At 50.1% G+C, this 20135-nt stretch overlaps 1 pseudogene; it reads left to right on the forward strand.

Moving 5' to 3' along the window:
* Window positions 1-557: 557 nt before the first annotated feature.
* The window catches only part of LOC134432789 (zinc finger protein 665-like), a 172592-nt pseudogene continuing 153014 nt past the window's right edge, over window positions 558-20135 (forward strand).

Raw genomic sequence — 20135 nt, forward strand, 5'->3', positions numbered from 1 at the left:
AGGAGGCTGCGAGGAAGAGGAAGATGCCCCGGGATACCCAGGCAGGTGAGGAGGATGTCAGTGCCTCTTTCCCCCTCTCTCCTGCTCCATCTCCCAGCCCAGCACGGCCCCTGGCTGCAGGACACCCCTGCTGCCAACGCTGTCCTGCCAGGGATGCACTGGGGGGATCTCCTTCCCCTTCCCTCTGGCACGGAGGCAAATCCCATCCTTTCCTTGTCCTTCTGCCCCCAGACAAAGAGATGAGGATTGAGACCAGGGAGGACAAATCCCCACAGCAGAACCTCGTGGAAGAGGCTGTTATGAGTGACTCCAGGGCACAGGAATCCAACAGGGAGGAAAATCTCCAGAGATTCCACAGGAAGAGGGGCTCCAAACCCAGCCCAGGGTGCTCTGAGTAGGAAAGAGCCAGCCTGAGCCAGGAAGGTGGGCAGAGGTTCAGCCAGAGCTCGGAGCTGGTGGTCCATGTGCAGCTTCATAGGGAGAAGCCCTACAAGGGCTTGGAGTGTGGGAAGAGCTTCCGGCAGAGCAGCACCCTGATCTGTCATCACATGATCCACACTGGGGAATGGGCCCATGAGTGTGAGGAGTGTGGGAAGGGCTGCAGCTACAGATCCGCCCTCATCAGGCACCAATGCATCCACACTGGGGAGAGGCCCTACGAGTGTCCTGAGTGTCAGAAGAGGTTTCACACCAGCTTCAATCTCCTCCAGCACCAGCGGATTCACACAGAGGAGAAGCCCTTCTGCTGCCCTGAGTGTGGGAAGGGCTTCAAGCACAACTCCAACCTCATCAGGCACTGGCGCATCCACACTGGGGAGAGGCCCTACGAGTGCCCCACCTGTGGGAAGAGGTTTCAGACCAGCTCCAATCTCCTCCTGCATGAGCAGATTCACACAGATGAGAGGCCCTTCTGCTGCCCCAACTGTGGGAAGGGCTTAAAGCAAAACTCCCACCTTGTCACCCACCTACACATCCACACAGAGGAGAGGCCCTACCAGTGCGCCACATGTGGGAAGAGGTTCACCAGCAGCTCTGACTTGACCAGACACCAACACAGGCACAAGTAAGGGAAGCTGGGAATGCCCCAGCTGCAGGAGGAGCTTCATCCCCCATAAGAAAACCATGTTGGGAAGAGATTGGGTGATCCATGTTCCCTGTGATCCATGCTGGCAAGACACCTGTCCCTATTCCTTCCCCTGTCAATGACATGGTGTGGAACTGATGAACATGAGGGTCTGGCCATTGGCATGTCATTACATTCACTCCCATCTCAGGTCACTGCCAGGGGCAGGAAAGGGACTCTCTCCCTGAGGAGAAGGGTGTCCTTTCCAGGTGGGAGATATATGTTGCTGGGAAGAGCCAGGCAGCTGTGTTGTTGTTTTCCCTGTAAACAGTTTCATTTATCCCTTCTGTTAGCAATATTGTTTCTCTTCTGTTTCTTCCTTATCTTGTTGCTGTTCCCAATGAATTGTTCTTATCCCAGCCTGGGATCTTTGCCTTTTGTGCTTTCCATGGGAGGCGGGAGGGCAGTGAGGGCAGTGCGGTTTTAGCGAAAGCAGGAAATTGGGGAATCCCATTCCTGAATCCTGGGATTTGTCAAAGGTGTAAAGGATTGGAGAGGTGGAATTCAACTTTAACCCAATTTGTCCCTCAGAATTAATGATGGGATATCCAATAGATTTATATAAATATTCCTCTAATTGATTCTAGTCATGATTAGAAGAAAGAACTTAACTACATTCATTTACTCCACAGTTCAGGAGCTATAACAATTATTAGAATATAATGCTCTAGGAAGCAGTTTTGAAGTCAACAGGGCCTTGCTGGAGTTGTTGGAGCCCATTGCAGGCAGAGTCTCCTGCCCCAGCAGGAACTGCCTCTCCTGTGCCATGAGCAGGGCAGGTCCCGCTGCAGGAAAAGCCCCAGGCCAGCCCCAGCACAGGGAAGGGCTCGGGCACAAGGGCAGTGTGCCGTGCTGGGAGCTGTGCCAGGGAGAGCCTGAGGCACCAAAGGCACCTTGGCAGCAGCAGCTGCTTGCAGGCCATGGCCAGAAGCCTCCCTTGGCAGCCCGGCCTGGTGGCCACCACTGCAGAGCTGCTGCCTCAGGGCTCATTCCTGGCTGGGCTCTGAAAAGCCACTTCTGCTCCAGGAGCCTGACTGGGAAGCCATTGGCCTCAGCACCTTGGGGACAAGATATTAATGACAAAACTCTTCATGCCAGCAGAGCCAAGGCAGGGGCAGAGGAAAGGGCAGAGTCAGGCCCAGGGGACAGGGCTGCCATGGTGATGGCTGTGAGGTCACTGCCCCTGCAGCAGCCTGGCTGCCCTCAGCAGACATTCTGGCCAGAAGCGCTGTGAGGGCACCCAGCACATCAAGAGAACCCACACTACAGGAATTCTGTCCCTGGGGATGAGAGGGTTTCACTGGCTCAGGCTCCACAAAGTTCCTGATCTTGGACAATTCCTGTGATGGGGAATCCAATTCTCTGGAAAATCAGCTGCAGTTTCGAGCCACCCTCATACTTGTAAATTATTTCCTCCTTCTGAGATATATAAATCCACCCTCATTCAGTTTAAAGATATTAGCCCCTGTTCTGTCATTGCAAGATTCTGGAGAAAATAACTTTGATCACTATTTTTCCATTTTCTCACACCTTGGAGAAGACACAAAAATCTCCCAGGATGGGGTTTGGAGGCCTCATCACAAAACCAGCTGGTAGAGGCTGATGGCTCTGGGCTCAGTGGTGTGGAGACTGAGGGTAGAATAGGAGTAGCCTGGGAGGGATGGAAGGGTGGTTTCAGAGAGGCTGGAGCTTTTTTTTCATAGTGGGAATGAGTCTGAAGAAGACATAATAGCACCAAGGGCAGCTGGGGAGGCCCAGGCTGGACACCAAGAGAAAGGAATTTCCTTGCCAGGGCAGGGCTGTGGTGCAGCACATCCCCAGCAGGAGCCTGGAGCAGCCCAAGGCTCTGTGTGGGCAGGCAGAGGCAGGCAGGAGGCAGAGCTGTCAGCAAAGGAAGGGCCCAGCCAGGTGGGGCAGCCAGGGGATGCCGACAGCCTACAGGGACAGAGGCACAGTTTTGCTCATCATCAGAGTCACCTTTCCCTTGCTTGTCCCCAGCTGCCATCACTGCTACCAGTGCTCTCCTCTACCTGGAACCTGGGGAGACTTTCTCAGTCCTGTCCCTCAGATGAAACTATTTATATTATGAGAAATTTCAGTGTTTCAATCACTTTTTGAATTCTTCAGAAATTTTTGAGCACACTCGGAGGGACTGGGTCTGATGCAAACAGCACCAAAGCCCCAGAGGGTCATTAAAGTTCCTGTGCTGTGTCTGTGCTGCTGAGCTGGGCCGGGCTCCTGGCCCAGAGGCAGCTCCTGGCAAGGGCAGCGCTGCAGAGAGACAGCTCTGGCCAGGAGCAGCTCCTGTGCAGAGCGCAGCAGGGCTGGGGCACTGCCAGGGCCCCTCAGGGACACCAGCAGGGCACAGACAGAGCTCACAGGGGCTCAGCACTGGCAGGGGTTGTGGCATGTCCCCGAGGGGGCTGTGTAACAGCAGCACCTCTGTGGCTGTGTCATAGAGGCACAGAGCAGCCGGGATGTCAGCAAGGGGCTGTGTGACAACTCTGAGGGGGCTGTGACATCACAGAGCTAGCTGTGACATCATGGAAGGTGGCTCTGTGACATCACAATATGGGTTGTGATATAGAGTATTAAATCACAGAGCAGCTATGTAATTTTATAGAGAAGGCTGTGACATCACAGGGTCACTGTGACATCACAAAGCTCCTCTGTGACATCACACAGCAGCTGAATGACTTCATATAGATGCTGTGTGACATAACGGAGTGGTTGGGGACATCACAGGAGGTTGTATGAAATCACAAGTAGCCTGTGACATCAGAGGAGCAGTGTGACATCATGGGTAGCAGTGTGACATCACAGAGATGTTGTGACATCACAGGGGCTGTGTGATATCACAGGAGGCTGTGTGAAATTACAGGTGGCTGTGTGACATCACAGGGACAGCGTGACATCACAGCGGCAGTATGACATCACAAGGGCAGTGTGACATCTCAGGGGCTGTGTAACATCTCAGGAGCTGTGTGACATCATGGGGGCTGTGTGAGGTCACTGGGGAGGTCACTCTGCCCCGGCCCCCCTCACAGCTCCCCCCAGAGCAGTTCAACCCTGCTCGTGCACAGCAGGGTCCCCTGTCCCCCCGGGTCCCCCCGCCCCCAGCCCCGCAGCCTCCCCCAGAGGATGTTCCACGAGATCGACCCCAGAGCCTGACACGGGGACGGGGGGCCGGGGCCCTGGGGGTGGCACAGGGGGACAGGGACCCCCCGGCAGCGTCCCCGTGTCCCCAGGGCCAGACCCTGGGCCAGAGCTCCTTCGCCCTGCTACCAACGAGGGCTTCAGAGTGCTGAAAAAATCCCCAGCAAGGGATCAGCAAAAAACAGATCTAATATCAAGGGACAGCAGCACAAAGTTCCTTGGCAAGAATCACTCTACTCCTGACTGGACACTTCAGGCACACCGAGGAAACAAAGCAACAACAAAACCAAACATAATCCAGGCAATCAAATCAGAAATTAACCGAGAACTGTCCCTGTGTGTGTGTGTGACACAAGGACAGTGAGGGTAAGGATAAAAGTAATACGGCCTAAAAGCTTAACAGAGCTCAAATTTAATAGGACTTACCTTATAACTTAACCCTAACTGATACCTTAAAAGAACAGCACTTAACAGTATTTGATCTACCTTATAACCCATGGCTTACTAATTTGAAGGAGGAATAACACCTAACAGTATTTATCTTACCTAATACCTTTTATTAAAAGTAACAACTTCACTAAAGAACAACCCTTAGAAATATTTAACTTTGCTTAGACCTTGTGACTTAACCTTCCTTACATGGCCCAACTGACTCAGCTATTCAAGGCACTCAAACCCCTCAGAGAGCAGCATTTCTGCCACATTTCCCCAGCCCAGGCACTCCTGTGTGCACACAGACACCAAGAGTCAGTGCAAGGCACCTGTGAGCAATTTCCCTGCGGACTGGGAATGCTCCCTGTGGATCCTTTGGCATCTCCTCAGCAAAAGGCAAAGGGTTGAGCCTGGAGGAGTGGGGGGATCGGCCCAGGCTCTGTGGTTGTTCGGGATCCCCGAGTGCAGCAAACGGGAGAGTTCCCAGCTGGGAGAGGCCCCACTCAGAGGGAGTCGCTGGCCCAGGAGAGCTCCAAGGGCTCCTTTTGGAGTGCTGTTTGCAGGGCCCCAAGAGAGGGGCTTCAGTCCCAGCAATGGTTCATCCTGGCCGCACTTGGCACCAACAGCTTTCTTTGGCACTGTGAGAATGGGGATGTTGTGCCACTGAGGGAACAAAAGCAGTTCCAGGACTGTTGCTAAAGGAAGCAGGAGCTGGTTGGGCAGCAGCAGTGCCTGGAGCAGACGGTGTTTGTAATGAGCTGCAGAGGAGCTGAGCCCAGGGGCTGTTGGCCAAGGCCGAGGCCCAAGGAGCATTTCTCAGCTGGCAGGGCGGCCTGAGAAGGGAAGGGGGGAATGCAGCAGCACAGGTTCATGGAAGCAAGGGACCATTGTGACACTGTGGGGCCCTGTTACACCAAGGACCATGGTGACACTGTAGGGCCCTGTGAGACCAAGGGACCATTGTGACACTGTGAGGCCTCATGGAATCGTGGAGAGCACTGTGACATTGCTGGGCCTAATGTAACTAAGGGGACTGTGCTGACACTGTGTGGCTCCATGGAATGTAGGGATCACTGTGACACTGAGAGGCCCCATCAAACCAAGGTTCCATTGTGACACCGCCAGGCCTCATGGAACTGTGGAGACCATTGTGACACTTTGGGGTGTCATGGTGATAGTGAAGCCCTGGAAAAAGTTAAAGATAGAATCTAAAATGTTTGGCTTTGTGCTTTCCCAGATCAACTGTACCTGTGTAAGCAGTATGATAAATTGTATAATTGTTAGATGTGATGATTGTTTAGTAATTAAATATAATTATTATATAACCATAAGAAGAATAATGAGAAACTATGTTGGAAATTCAGAGGGGGGCTAAATCTATGTATACAATAGAACAATATAAGTTTTATAATGATAAAGTATAAAACATGATCATTTCGGATGTATGGTTAGAGTCAGATTTGGGTTGAGTATACCCCTGACACCCAGAGCTCTTAATAAAAAACACCGCATATAATCCCCGTGATAATGTGTTTTTGAGCACTAACAATTTGGCGACCCCCAGATGGGACCGTGGTGAGTGCTGCTGAGCAAGTTCACGACTCGATCACTCTCCAGCCGGCACTGAGGGATTCTCGGGGAGCGCATCGGCCACGACCGCTCCCACCACTCACAACATCCCCAGGAGAAAGGTAAGGTACTTTTTACTTTGGTTTGGTTTTGGGTGCCTACCAATAAGACACAGCGAAAGCTACGCTTGGTTGGGCTAAAGGAATTCCTGTTGGTGTAAGCCTAGGCGCCGTTCCGTAAGACAACCGTGAAAGCGTTGCAGGTTCGGCATTTGTGGTATTTTTTAAATGGAGAAACTTAAAGGGATTTTGGGCAGTAACACCCCTATCCCGCAAAATTCTCCTTTGGGGTGCTTATTAGCACATTGGAAACAAGGTAACTTTGGGGAAGAATTACGTAAAACTAAGTTGATTGATTATTGTAATTCATGGTGGCCAGAATATGCCTCGGAGAATGGTGAAAAATGGCCAAAATACGGTACTCTGCAATATAAAACTATTTCGCAGTTAATGTCGTTTTGTAAACAAGAAGGAAAATGGGATGAAGTCCCATATGTCAATCTCTTTTTCTACTTACAGGGAATGCCAGAATGGCAGGATGAATGTGGATTATTAGTGGTTAAAACATCTGCAAAGGGTGGGGTTTTTGAGGGACGTTGTTTAGAACACTTGGTGTTAAGAGAAAGCTTGAGTAGGGAAAATTATACAGATATTGATTTACAAGTAGCTCCAATAGGAACAAGACAACCTAACCTTATCCCACTTGTTTCATCTGTCCCTATCCCACTACCTGCTCCTCACCCACCTAGTCCTGAACCTCTCTCATCTAGTACACCTTTCCCTCTTTATCCTCCTCTCCCATCATCACCTGATCCCTGTTCCTCGTAAGATGAGCAAAACCTAACATTGATAGGAAGGAGAAAGAGGTATGCGAGTGAAAAAGATAGCAATGGTAATGAATCAGTGACCCCAATAGCCCATAGAACCGGGAGTCGGTCAAAGCTTACCCCAGTTGTGCACAGAAAAGGCATAAGCAAACAAAACCAGACTGTGATTGCCCCCTTGCGACAAGGTGTCGGAGTGGAAGGGCCAGTATTTGTAAAAGTGCCTTTTTCCCTGGCAGACTTAGTAATTTGGAAACAGTCAGCCGGAACTTATAGAGAAAATCCTGCTAAAGTGGCACACATAGTAAAAATGGTCATAAAAACTCAAAATTCTGACTGGGATGACATACAAGTAATATTAGATACTCTGATGGATTCTACTGAAAAAGAAATGGTACTTAAGGCAGCCAAAGAGAGGGCAAGAGAAGATATTAGAAATGGGCTGGTAACAGGGAATTTAGATGTGAATTTCCCAATTGAGGATCCAAATTGGGACCCTAATTTATTGTGCGATATGAGAAAATTACGGAAATATCAAGAGTGGATCCAAATAGGAGTTCAGAACACTGTGCCCAAAACTATAAATTGGTCCAAACTCTATGAGGTTCGACAAGAAAAGAAGGAATCTCCCACTGCGTTTTTGGAGAGGCTTAAGGAGGTAGCAAGGAAATATACAGACGTCCAAATGGATACAGAGCAAGCAAAGATTCAACTCGCTCTCATATTCTTGGGCCAATCACAGGACAACATTAGCAGAAAATTGCAAATATTAGAAAGAGAGAAATTAAGGAATTTGGATAAGCTACTTGAGGTTACCTGGAAGGTATATAACAATCACAAAAGAGAAGTTAGTAAAAAGGAGCAGCAGAATCTTTTGGCAGTAATACAAGGGAAAGGGAACCCAAATTTCAGGGGACATAACAGGAGTGGTCGGGGTAGGAGACCAGTTACCCAGGGGTTAAGCCTGAATCAATGTGCATATTGCAAGGGGATGGGACATTGGAAGAGAGATTGTCCAGAATTGTTTCACCAGGACAATCAGTTCCAGCAGGGAAATGCTGCCAAAGCCATGGTGTTAGGAGAATATAACTAGCTGAACCTGTGGAACAGGTTCAAGAACTCACCACAAATATACAATAGAATTTAATCCACCAATATTTCCAGTAAAGAAACCAAATAGGTAAATATAGGTTAGTGCAAGATTTGAGAGCAATAAATAAAAAGGACATTTATCCGGTGGTAATAAATTCTCACACATTGCTAACATCTGTAAAGGGGATATGTAAGTGGTTTACTGTAATTGATTTAAAAGATGCATTTCTCTGCATACCCTTTAACAAAGAAAGTAGGAAACTGTCTTTGAGTGGAAAAACTCAGGGAACGGAAGAAAGACCCAGCTCACCTGGAAATGAAAAGAACTTGCCAACCCTATTTGGAAACTAACTGGCAAAGGATCTGGAGATTTGGACTGAAAATGGGCAAGTACCAAGAGACCAATTATTGTTGCAGTATGCTGATGATATACTAATAGCTACAGAAGAAAAAGCAACCTGTATAAAGGTAACCATTGAGATTTAAATTTCACAAGGGCAACAAAAACTAGGTACTAACCATGTCCAAGCTATTTGTGCTATTCTAGAGCCCCAGAATTTACATGAGCTGCAAGTCTTCCTTGGGATGGCAGGATGCTGTCGCTTGTGGATCATGGACTATGGATTGATTGCGAAACCCCTGTATGAAACTCAGAAGATGCAGCCATTCACCGGGGGCAAACCACAGAAAAAAGCCTTCCTAAAATTAAAGGAAGCACTGGCAACTGCTCCAGCATTAGGGTTACCTGATCTGTCTAAAGATTTTCAGCTGTTTGTACATAAAAGGTTGCACCTAGCACTAGGAGTCCTGACCCAATGTCTGGGAAGCTGGAAAAGGCCGGTGGGCTGCTTTTCCAAACAACTCGACAACATAAGTGCCGGGTGGCCCCCATGTCTGCGGGCAGTCACAGCTACTGTGATCCTGATACAAGAAGCCAGGAAACTTACTATGGGAAGGCACATAGATGTCTATGTACCACACATGGTAACCACTGTCTTAGAACAAAAGGGGCTGGTATGTGACTGCACAAGGACAAAGAGTGGTACCCCCCCTTGATAATGAGAGAAGTTCTACAAATTAAACATAACAAATGTCATGAGGAGCAGAGGCATTGATAAAATTGCTGAAGCGGAGTTTAATTTCAGTACGGATGTTAACAATGGCAAAATCAGTCATGTCAAAATGTGATATCTGCTTGAAAAACAATCCAGTGGCCAGGCGACAGGCACGGCTAGAAGAATTCGGATAGGAATAGAGCCAGGAGACTATTGGCAGGTAGATTTTGTAGAACTACCAAGAACCCGAGGATACAAATACCTGTTAGTGGGGGTTGACACATTCTCTGGGTGGCCAGAAGCCCTTCCCTGTCACACGAACCAAGCAAAGGAAACAGTTAAGTGGTTACTACAGATTATTCCCAGATTCGGGGTACCCCTAGGTGTATCGTCAGATAGGGGACCCCATTTCATAGCTACAGTAGTAAGAGAGGTAAGTAGATTGCTGGGGATAAATTGGGACCTCCACACACCGTGGAGACCCCAGTCAAGTGGACAGGTAGAGAGGATGAATCAGACACTAAAAAGGCAAATCAATAAAATATGCCAAGAAACCAATTTGCAGTGGCCCCAGGCTTTGCCAATAGCACTGTTGAGGATTCGGATAAAGCCTAGGAGTGGGATGTCAGTCAGTCCTTATGAGATATTGTATGGGAAACCATGTGAATCTCCTGAGTCTAACCCTAATGTACACGTCACAGGAAAACAGGAGGTGTATAATTATGTTCTGTCTCTCCGGAAAACTTTAGCTCGGCTCCGGAGTATCCTCATGTGGAATAGACCACTGACTCTCGAGAACCCAGTTCATAACATACATCCAGGAGACGAGGTGTACATCAAGAACTGGAACGAGGAACCGCTGAAAGAAAAGTGGAGTGGACCCCATCAGGTACTACAAAGTGGAGTGGACCCCATCAGGTACTACAGACCATGTTTACAGCAGTCAAAGTAGCCAGCGTGGACCCCTGGATTCACTGTACCCGAGTGAAGAAAGTCCATCCTGGAACATGGACTGTGTAAACTCTGGAATGAAAAAAGGCTGCAGATAAGATGTGTTTAAGTGCTTTCAGAATGCTATCAGTAATTGTGCTAACGTTATGGTCATTAATATCTTTGGGATGTGGAATGCAAAGTGATCAACTAACCTCTCTTCATTCTAGAATGAAGAGAGAGGTACAAACAGAAACACAGGTGATAAAGGTTTCTAATGCAGTTCAGGCTGAGAATGTAATGATTAGATTAGTCAAAGATTTTGCCAAAATGCAAAACACCAGCCAAATAACTGCCTGTCTGCCAATACCAAAGGCAGCGGGAGACCCAGTAAATTGGGGCATCATAACATCCAAACTACCTGAAATACAAAAGAACAAAACAATTACATGTAAACAGGTACTCGAATCAAGGCAAGTTACAGAAACCACTCTGGTATGGGAATGTGAGGCCAAGGATAAGAAAGATCAGATAGAACCTTGGGACAGTGTGTGGTCTGAGAGTATTCTTCAAAGATTCCAATATATGGCAAACACCCCTTGGTGTATTAAGTGGGAAGGCCCCGAGAATGAAACAGATCCAGCAATAACGAACACTGACACTAGTAGCAGAACGAGGGCAGACAAAGTAAATTGGTGGGCATGTAATAAAACTTATGACTGCACTTTAGATGATGAAGAGATAAAACAGTTGCCACCCCTGGAAATAGCCCTACAAATTGGTTTTTCTTGCAGAGGGATCAAACATAAACAAGGCAAAGTGAATTACAGAGTAATTATAGGGTGTACCAAGGTTACAGTCCGAGGTCCAGGACAATTTGTGATGGTACCTGGACAACACATCTGCCTGTAGACAGGAAAGTAAAGGAGGATTACTTTAGGCCTCCCAACCTTATGTCCAATTTGGAAAAAGTCCCCATTTAATGGAAAACATGAACTTCTGCAGGTAAGAGCAAGACGAGAAGTTCTAGACAATGAAAATCCAGATGACACTTGGCAAGAACCCTCTAGTGGAGTGAAATTTGAATGGGCCCCAGAGTCATTGCTTGGTCCTATAGCAAACTATCAGAGTAGAGACATGCTGTACAAACTTACAGGTCAGGTAGATAGACTGGCAAAAGTCATCCGTGAAGGATTTAAAGAATTAAATATACAACTACAAGCCACCACAAAAATGACGTTACATAATCGATTAGCCCTAGATATGTTATTCCTGAAAGAGCATGGAGTATGTGGATTTTTAAAGGGACAAGTTGATCATTGCTGCATTCATATCCCAAATGTAACTGCAGATGTAGGATATGACATCAATCAGTTGAAACAAATAGAGCATGAAGCACAAGAAGAGCAAAAGGATTTGGCTACAAGCTGGCTAGGAAAAATCTTTAAAGGATTAGGATGGAATGTGAGTTCATGGATTAAATCTATCATTGAGAGTGTGATAATCTTACTAATTGTATTCTTAGCAATTTGGTTAGTTTGCAGCATCTTAAAGGGAGAGATACAGAAGAAAACATCCTGGAACCAGAGGATAATAAAGGCACTAACACAAGATCCATGCGCACCATCTTCTGGTTCTCCAGTTCGTAACAATGGAACCAAGAGACCATTGTGACACAGTGAGACCCCATGGATCCAAAAGTCCACTGTGATGTTGCAAGGCCTCATGGAACCATGGAGACAGCATTTAGAGACTTCATGGCCTCATGGAACCAAGGGGCCATTGTGATAATGAGAGTACTCATGGAATCATGGATACCATTGTGACACTATGATGCCTCATGGAATATGAAAAGCATTGTGACACTGTGAGGCCTCATGGAACCAGTGAGACCATTGTGACCCTGGGGGTCCCCACAGAACCAAGAGGACCATTGTGATACTGTGGGGCCTCGTGAAACCAGGAGGCCTTTGTGACACTCAGGGCTGCCTGGAACCAAAGGTCCATTGTGACATTGCAGGGCCTCGTGTCATCAGTGGTCCATTGTGACATTAAGAAACCAAGGGGGACCATTGTGACACTGCAGGGATGCATGGAACCAGGGGGCCATGGTGACATTGTGAAATCCCATTGAACCAAGGGTTCATTGTGACGCTGCAGGGCTGCATGGAACCAAAGCTCCAGGGTGACACCTCCTGTCATCAATGGTCCATTGTGACACTGGGAAGCCAAAGGACACCACTGTGATACCGCAAACCCCCAAGGTCCAAAGGTCCATTGTGACATTGCAGGATCATGGAACAGAAGAGTCACGCGACATTGTGGGGCCTGTGGAACCACAGAGACCATTGTGATGCTGCAAGGCCTCATGGAATCCTTGGGACCACTGTGACACTTGGGGCCTTCTGGAACCTGGGGGCCACTTTGACATTGTGCAACTCCACTGAACCAAGGGTCCATTATGACACTGCTGGACCCCATGGAATCAAGGCACCATTGTGAAATTACGGGGCCTCCTAAAACCAAGGGGACACAGAGCATGTCTGACTGGTTTGGCCTCCCATGGACTGCCTGACTGGTCCAACTGATCTTGGCATGTTGAGGGTCGCCTCTCATCTGCTAATGAAACACTGGGGCTCTGTGCTTTCCTTCCCAATGGGAAAGAACTGTCCTTCTCATCCAGGCCCCCATGGCCAGAATTGTGATTTCACCTCCAAATTTCCTTATATCCAGGGATTGTTCCCATAGCAATATTGCCAGGACAAGTCTGGCTGGCAGTGGTTTCACAAGGGTCATGTCTCTTCTATCCACAAAACCCTGGGGAAGGCTCCGTGCTCTCCTTCCTTTGGGAAAGAACTGTCCTGCTTCTCCAGGAACCCATGGCTGAGACTGGGCTTCCACCTCCAAAATTCCCTGTATTCAAACACTGTTCCCAGACAAAATCTGCCATTACTGACAAGTCTGGCTGGCCTTGGCCCAGTGAGGCTCTCACCTGCCTTCCAAACACTGGGGTTCTGTGCTTTCCTTTCTATGGAAAAGAATTGTCCTTCTAGTCCAGGTGCACATGGCCAGAATTGGGGTTCCACCTCCAACATTCCTGATTGTGACAGACTGGAGGAGACTGTTGGCTGCAAATATTTCACGTGTGGGGGAGGAAGAAGGGGCAGGTCCAGCCTTGTCCTGCCCTGGAACCATGGCACTGCCCTGCCCTGTATCCCAATCCCCCAGAGCCTCTATCCCAGCCCAGCAGTGTCTGCCAGTCCCTGGCACAGCACAGGCAATGCTCCACAGCCACCTCTGCAGCCCCAGCGCAGCTCCTGAGGGACCAAATGACCCCAAGTCCCAGCTGGGGGAAGGGCCCAGGGATACCAAGGGGTATTGAAGGCTGACCACAAGGAAAGCACACATCTTGGCCCTACCTCCTCTTGGAATGTCCATCTGAACAACCCTGGAATCCAGGAGTTGGTGGCTCTATGTGTGCTCCTCTGTACCTTTTATGTCTTTCTCTCTTTCTAATTCCCTCCTCTTGCAAATTTTGATTAACATTACATTGAACAGGCTTAGAGTTTGTGAAGTTGAATGGGCCAAGGTAATGCTTTGAGAAGCGTTTTCTGTTGATTGAATGTCATATTAAACCTTTTGCCAAAGTTTCTCTGTTTTTTTAAAGTTCGCAATAAAGACTGTTTAGTTGTTTTGAGCTCCTAAGAATCTCTTGTTGGTATTTCTCCAGTACATCCAACTCAGAGTACACAAATAATTGTAATTCCTTTTAAATGTCTCATTGAGGGAGTTTTTTGGGGAATGGCAGTCAGGGCTTGTCTGTCCTGCTTGGCCCAGCCCAGGCAGGGCTTTCCCAGCCACATTCCACACTCCATTGCCCAGCTGGAGCCGCTGGCGTCTCTGAGTTGTGCTGCCCCAGCCCCAGGGACGCTCTCCTTGTCTGCCCATTCCCCCACGGTCTCTGGGCAGGGATAGCCTACAGGGGGCTGCTGACATCCTCAGCAACTTGGAGGCTGCTGCTGAATTTGACTGCTCCAGAGGCTTGTTCAGCCTTCAGCTCTTCAGTGCAGGAATTCAGTGTCCCAGGGCTCATTAACATTCAGAACACCTTAACAAGCCAAGCCTCTGGGAATAATTTGATTTAAGTGTTCAAATCTGATTAGTCAGATTTCAGAAGCCTATTCAATGTGAATACCCTGGATTAAATAGACAGCAAGAAAATATTTTTTTAGGTCCTGTAATTTTTTTTTCACTACTAATTCATTGACATGTGCAATCTCCAATTGACACTGAATCCAAGTTCCTCCTCATGCCCTTTGAATGGATATGGAAATCAAGACCCTTCATGGCTGACAATCAATCAGACTCTGTCCCTGCCCCCACCCCACCATTTCCCCCATCCAAGCCCTGGCACTCAGAGCAGCCTTGTGCAAATCTGAACTCCCTCCAGCCCACACTGGACCTAACCAACAGACCACAGTTGAACAGGATACAATTTAATAACAATCACATAATTAAAATAACTATCACACAATTACAAACTCTTCCCTGAGCCATGTGCAACATCCCAGCAGTGTCTGATGAGTCCATCATTCACAAGTGATTTCCATACTAAAATTTATTTCACACAAACATGGTTCTGTGATAGATATTAACACAATTAAGTTCTTGTATCAGGATTCTCATCCTGGAGTGAGGACAGAACAGCTCGAACAATTCCTGATTTGCAAAGCTGTCTGTGGTGAATGGAGAAGGGAGGTCAGGCTGCTCTTGGTGTTGAGGAAATGCTGAAACCAGCCTGACTCATTTCATCTCCTCATGCCCTGGCTGATCTCCCCTCTTTCCCCTTCTACCCATCGGCTTTTGTATCCCACCAGCCCCCTGTGAAGAGCCTGGCTCTGTGCTCTCCATCCCCTCCTTGCTGGCACTGCCAGGCTGGGATGAGGAGCCCCTCAGCCTTCCCTGCTCCAGGCTGGACCAGCCCAGCTCCCTCAGCCTCTGCTCACAGCCCAAGGGCTCCAGCCCCACCTTGGAGGCCCTTCCCAGACCTTGCTCCAGCTGCCAGACATCTTTCCTGCCCTGGGCAACTCAACCCAGGCCCCAGTGACCTGGATAATCCCCGTCCTTGATGTCCGGGTCACACAGTCCTGGCCCCTTGTCCCCATGTTAGGCTCTGGGGTGGATCCTGTGGAACATCCTTTGGTGGAGGCTGTTGCTCCAGGTGGGCCGGGGGGATCCCGGGGGACAGGGACCCCGCTGGGCATGAAAAGCATTGGACTTGTTGGGAGAAACTGTGAGGGGGAGCTGGGGCAGAGTGACCAACCCAGTGACCTGACACAGCCCTGCTGGGATGTCACACAGCCCCTCTGGGATGTCACAGCCTGCTCTAGGATGTCACACCCTGCTCTGTGATGTCACAGCCCATTATCTAATGTCACACAGCTGGTCTCTGATATCATACCAGAGTCTGTGATGTCATAATCTGCACTGTGATGTCACAGCTGGCTCCGTGATGTCACAGAGACAGTCAATTATGTCATAGCTGCTCAATGACTTCACATAACCCACTCTGTGATGTCACAGCCAACTCTGTGACTTCATGTTACCAGATCATAAATTGTCTCCACCAGCTGCGCTGACACCTGGAGCTTGTTCTCCAAAGCCCGGGCCTATGGAAACCACACAATGCCCATTGTGTGAGAAGGGGAACTGGATGTTCAGCAGCCTCAGTGTCCTGCCAGCTCAGCCAGGCTCACTGGAATATTGGGGTCCACGACCACCAGGGACCACCAGAGAGACCTCCAGGACAGAAGAGCACATGGATTAAAGGGAGGGGGAATATGCTAAAGATTTTGGGGAAATGATTATCACATGTGTGAAGAAGAATAGAAAATCACCAAATTTGCAGATGACACCAAGCTCGGTGTGAGTGTAGATCAGCTGGAGGGTAGGAGGGCTCTGCACAGGGCCCTGGAAAGGCTGGATCCAGGGCCCAAATCCAACAAGGTGAGGTTTAAAAAGTCCAAGTGCCGGGTCCTGCACTTTGGCCACAACAACCCCTGCAGTCCTACAGGCTGGGGACAGAGGGGCTGGACAGCAGCCAGGCAGAAAGGGACCTGCAGGGACTGATGGACAGCAGGCTGGATATGAGGCAGCAGTGTGCCCAGTTGGGCAAGAAGGCCAATGGCTCCTGGCCTGGATCAGAAATGATGTGGCCAGCAGGAGCAGGGCAGGGATTCCACTGCACTCAGCGCTGCTTGGGCAGCACCTCGAGTGCTGTGTCCAGTTCTGGGCCCCAAATTTAGGAAGGACATGGAGGGGCCGGAGTGTGTCCAGAGAAGGGCAACAAGGCTAGGAAGGGGTCTGGAGCAAAAGAGCTTTGAGGAGCAGCTGAGGGAGCTGGGGTTGTTTATCCTGAAGGAGGCCCAGGGGAGACAAGGCGGTGTAAGGGCACAGGGTAGACTTGATGATCTCCATGGCCTGTTCCACCCTTGCTGATTCTGGGACTCTCTGAAACCACCCTTGGAGCAGTCGCAGGATGAGCCCTGAGCCTCCTCTTCAGAAGCTCCAGCAGCCCAGGTCCCTCAGCTTCTTCTGCCAGCCCCAAAGCCCAATCTGTCAGTCCTGCAGAGCCTCTGCAGCTCCTCCTCATTTCCCAGAACAGGGAGCCCCAGAGCCAGACACAGCAGCCCAGATGTGCCCCCATGGCCTGGGGTGTCTCTGGCAAGGGAGCAGCACCAGGCACTGCAGGAGCCTGCAGACAATTCCTGCAGCACTTGTAGGATGATCCTGCTCCCTAAGGGATGTTCCCATGGTGCCAAGTCAGGAACTGCAATGGGGAGTGAGGCCAGAGAGGAAAGGGCAAACAGAAATGGGCTGTTTGCAGGGCAGGGAACAGGGCTGGGCAGTAGGAAGAAATTTGTATCAGGAAGAGGAAAGAAAGCAAAGGTGAAGCAAAGGAAATGCTCAGGGCAGTTTGGGGGTGGCTGCCAGGCAGCCCTGGCTCTGAGCAACAGTGTCTGCAGAGGGACAGGAAACTCCCAGCTGATGGGAACAAACTTTCTGGCTGAGTGCAGAGGCCAGGACAAAGCTGAGTGGTTTCCCAGGTGTCCCCAAGCCCTTGCTGGCCCCAGGGGCTGATGGCATTTGTGCTCCCTCAGGTTCATGTCCCCACAGCAACAGCATGGGGGTGCTCCCCTGTTCTGTGCAATGCAAACAGGGGCTGCTGAGCCAGTGCTGCTGTGTCTGTGCCTGCAAGGATGGGGCACCTGTATGAGCTGGGGGAGAGGCCAGGGCTGCAGAGGAGGGACGTTGTTGGCAGCTCCATCAGGACGCTCTGGGACACTGCCCTGGGCTGTCCAGCACACTGGGGATGGATCAGCCCCTGCTCTGCTGCTCTTTCCCATCTCCCCCAGGACCCTTGCAGAGACCCAACCATGCTCTTTGCCCCCAGCCTGCCCACGACCAACCTGGGGCTGCTCACGGGGGTTTTCTGTGCTGAGCATTGGCCTGGCTGTGTTCTTGAGAGAGCCTTGGCAAGGAGCCTGGAGCCCCCAGGCCCTGGCCTGAGGTGTCAGCACTGCCCCAGCAGTGCCCATGGCCTGTCCCTGCTGCAGCCCCGGCACTGCCACCCCCAGGGCTGTGCCCGGCCCCGAGAGCACTCAGGCCCTGCAGCAACACCAGGGCCACCCGGGCAGCGGGGCAGGGCCACGGCAGCAGCACTGGCAACACCAAGTGCTGCTGCTGCTGGGCACTGCTGCTGTGTCAGCACTGATCTGCCCCCAGCTCTGCTGCAGCAGCAGAGAAGGCAACAAAAGGGCATCTCTGCAGAAAACTCTGCTGGGACATCTCTTAGTTAATTTTAAGCCACTGAGAGCGCAGTCCCTCATTGACACAGTCTGTGCCCACAGGGCAGGTGGAGATAAACTAAATTAATGATAGCAGAAAGAATGACATTTCTTAATGGACAAGATTAATAAAAGTATTGCAAAAGAAAAGAACCTCAAAAATGAAACCAACAAGAAGTATCAAAGATGACTTTTATTACAAGTTTGCAGAAATTAGCCAGCAGTTTAATGTTCCTGACAGCATCCAGTCGTCAGTGTCCACACTGCAGCCTTGAGGTCCTGGTTCCTCAGGCTGTAGATGAGGGGGTTCAGGGCTGGAGGCAGCACTGAGTACAGAACTGACAGGGCCACATCCAAGGATGGGGAGAACATGGAGGGGGGCTTCAGGTGAGCAAAGATAACAGTGCTGAGGAACAGAGAGACCACAGCCAAGTGAGGGAGGTAGGTGGAAAAGGCTTTGTGCCGTCCCTGCTCAGAGGGTATCCTCAGCACAGCCCTGAAGATCTGCACATAGGAGAAAACAATGAACATGAAACAACCAAATGCTAAACAGGAACTAATAGCATTGAGCCCCAGTTCCCTGAGGTAGAATTTGGAGCAGGAGAGCTTGAGGATCTGGGGGATTTCACAGAAGAACTGGCCCAGGGCATTGCCATGGCACAGGGGCAGGGAAAATGTATTGGCTGTGTGCATGAGAGCAGTGAGTAAGGCAATGGCCCAGGCAGTTGCTGCCATGTGGGCACAAGCTCTGTTGCCCAGGAGGGTCCCGTAGTGCAGGGGTTTGCAGATGGACACGTAGCGGTCGTAGCACATGATGGTCAGGAGATAAAACTGTGATCCAAGGGAGAAGTAAATCAGAAAGAGTTGTGTGGCACATCCTGTGTAGGAGATGTTCCTGGTGTCCCAGAGGGAATTGTGCATGGCTTTGGGGACAGTGGTGCAGATGGAGCCCAGGTCGCTGAGGGCCAGGTTGAGCAGGAAGAAGAACATGGGCGTGTGCAGGTGGTGGCCACAGGCTATCGCGCTGATGATGAGGCTGTTGCCCAGGAGGGCAGCCTGGGTGATGCCCAGCAAGAGGCAGAAGTGCAGGAGCTGCAGCTGCCACGTGTCTGCCAATGCCAGCAGGAGGAAGTGCCTGATGGAGCTGCTGTTGGACATTTGTGCTGTCTTGGCAAGGGGACCTGTAAAAAAAGTAATCATGAAATATTTATGTTTGGAGACAACTTTAAACATCCCAGCACAGCCTGGGGACACTTTCCCCCCACTGCCTGCCCCTGGCTCTGCTGCTTGGAGCAGTCCCTGCCAGCAGCTGCTTCCCCGTGCCCAGGGTTGGGCCCTGCCAGTGCTGCCAGACCCCCATCCCAGCTCTGGGGGCTCAGCTCTGCCCTGCAGACACCTCCCAGCTCAGGCACTGCCCAGGGGCAGCTCTGGGTCTGCAGGCTCTGATGGCAAAGTCGGAGCAACCCTGAGGAGGCTGGAAAAGCAACACAGATACTGCCTGTGAGGGGCCTGGTGCTGATTTCTATCACTGCCGAGTTTAATCAGAACTGAGACAAAAGGTATTTATTTTCCTCAGCCTGAACTGAGAGATGAATATCTATGTGCAATTTCCCATCCAGGCAACCCAGAGCAGTAGATTCAAAAAGCAGGATTTTCACTTTTATACAGCCCCTGACTATCTGTGCTCCCAGTATAATGTAATTGGAAATGTTCTGCAGTTATATGTCATGCTGGAAGCAGTCCTGAAAAATGCAGCATCCGCACCACACAAGAACATTTCCAAGCCTTACCAGCAGTATCCATCCACCCAGATATTGTCCCCCAGCACTGGGAGCAGCTGCCAGGGGTGGCTGAGGAGAGCTGTCCCTGGCAGGCAGCAGAGTCCCTGCCCCAGCATAGTGCCCTGGGCTGCAGGACCCTGCTCTGCAGGAGAGCCCTGGGCACCCCTGGCTGCTCTGCACAAGAGACAATCAGAGAATGTACTCACAGGGTCTGCAGGCATTGGGATGTTCCAGCTTTAGGAGATGGCTCCAGGAGCGGCAGCTGCA

This window comes from Melospiza melodia, assembly GCF_035770615.1.
Source record: "Melospiza melodia melodia isolate bMelMel2 chromosome 7 unlocalized genomic scaffold, bMelMel2.pri SUPER_7_unloc_1, whole genome shotgun sequence".
NCBI classification, from domain to species: Eukaryota; Metazoa; Chordata; class Aves; order Passeriformes; family Passerellidae; genus Melospiza; species Melospiza melodia.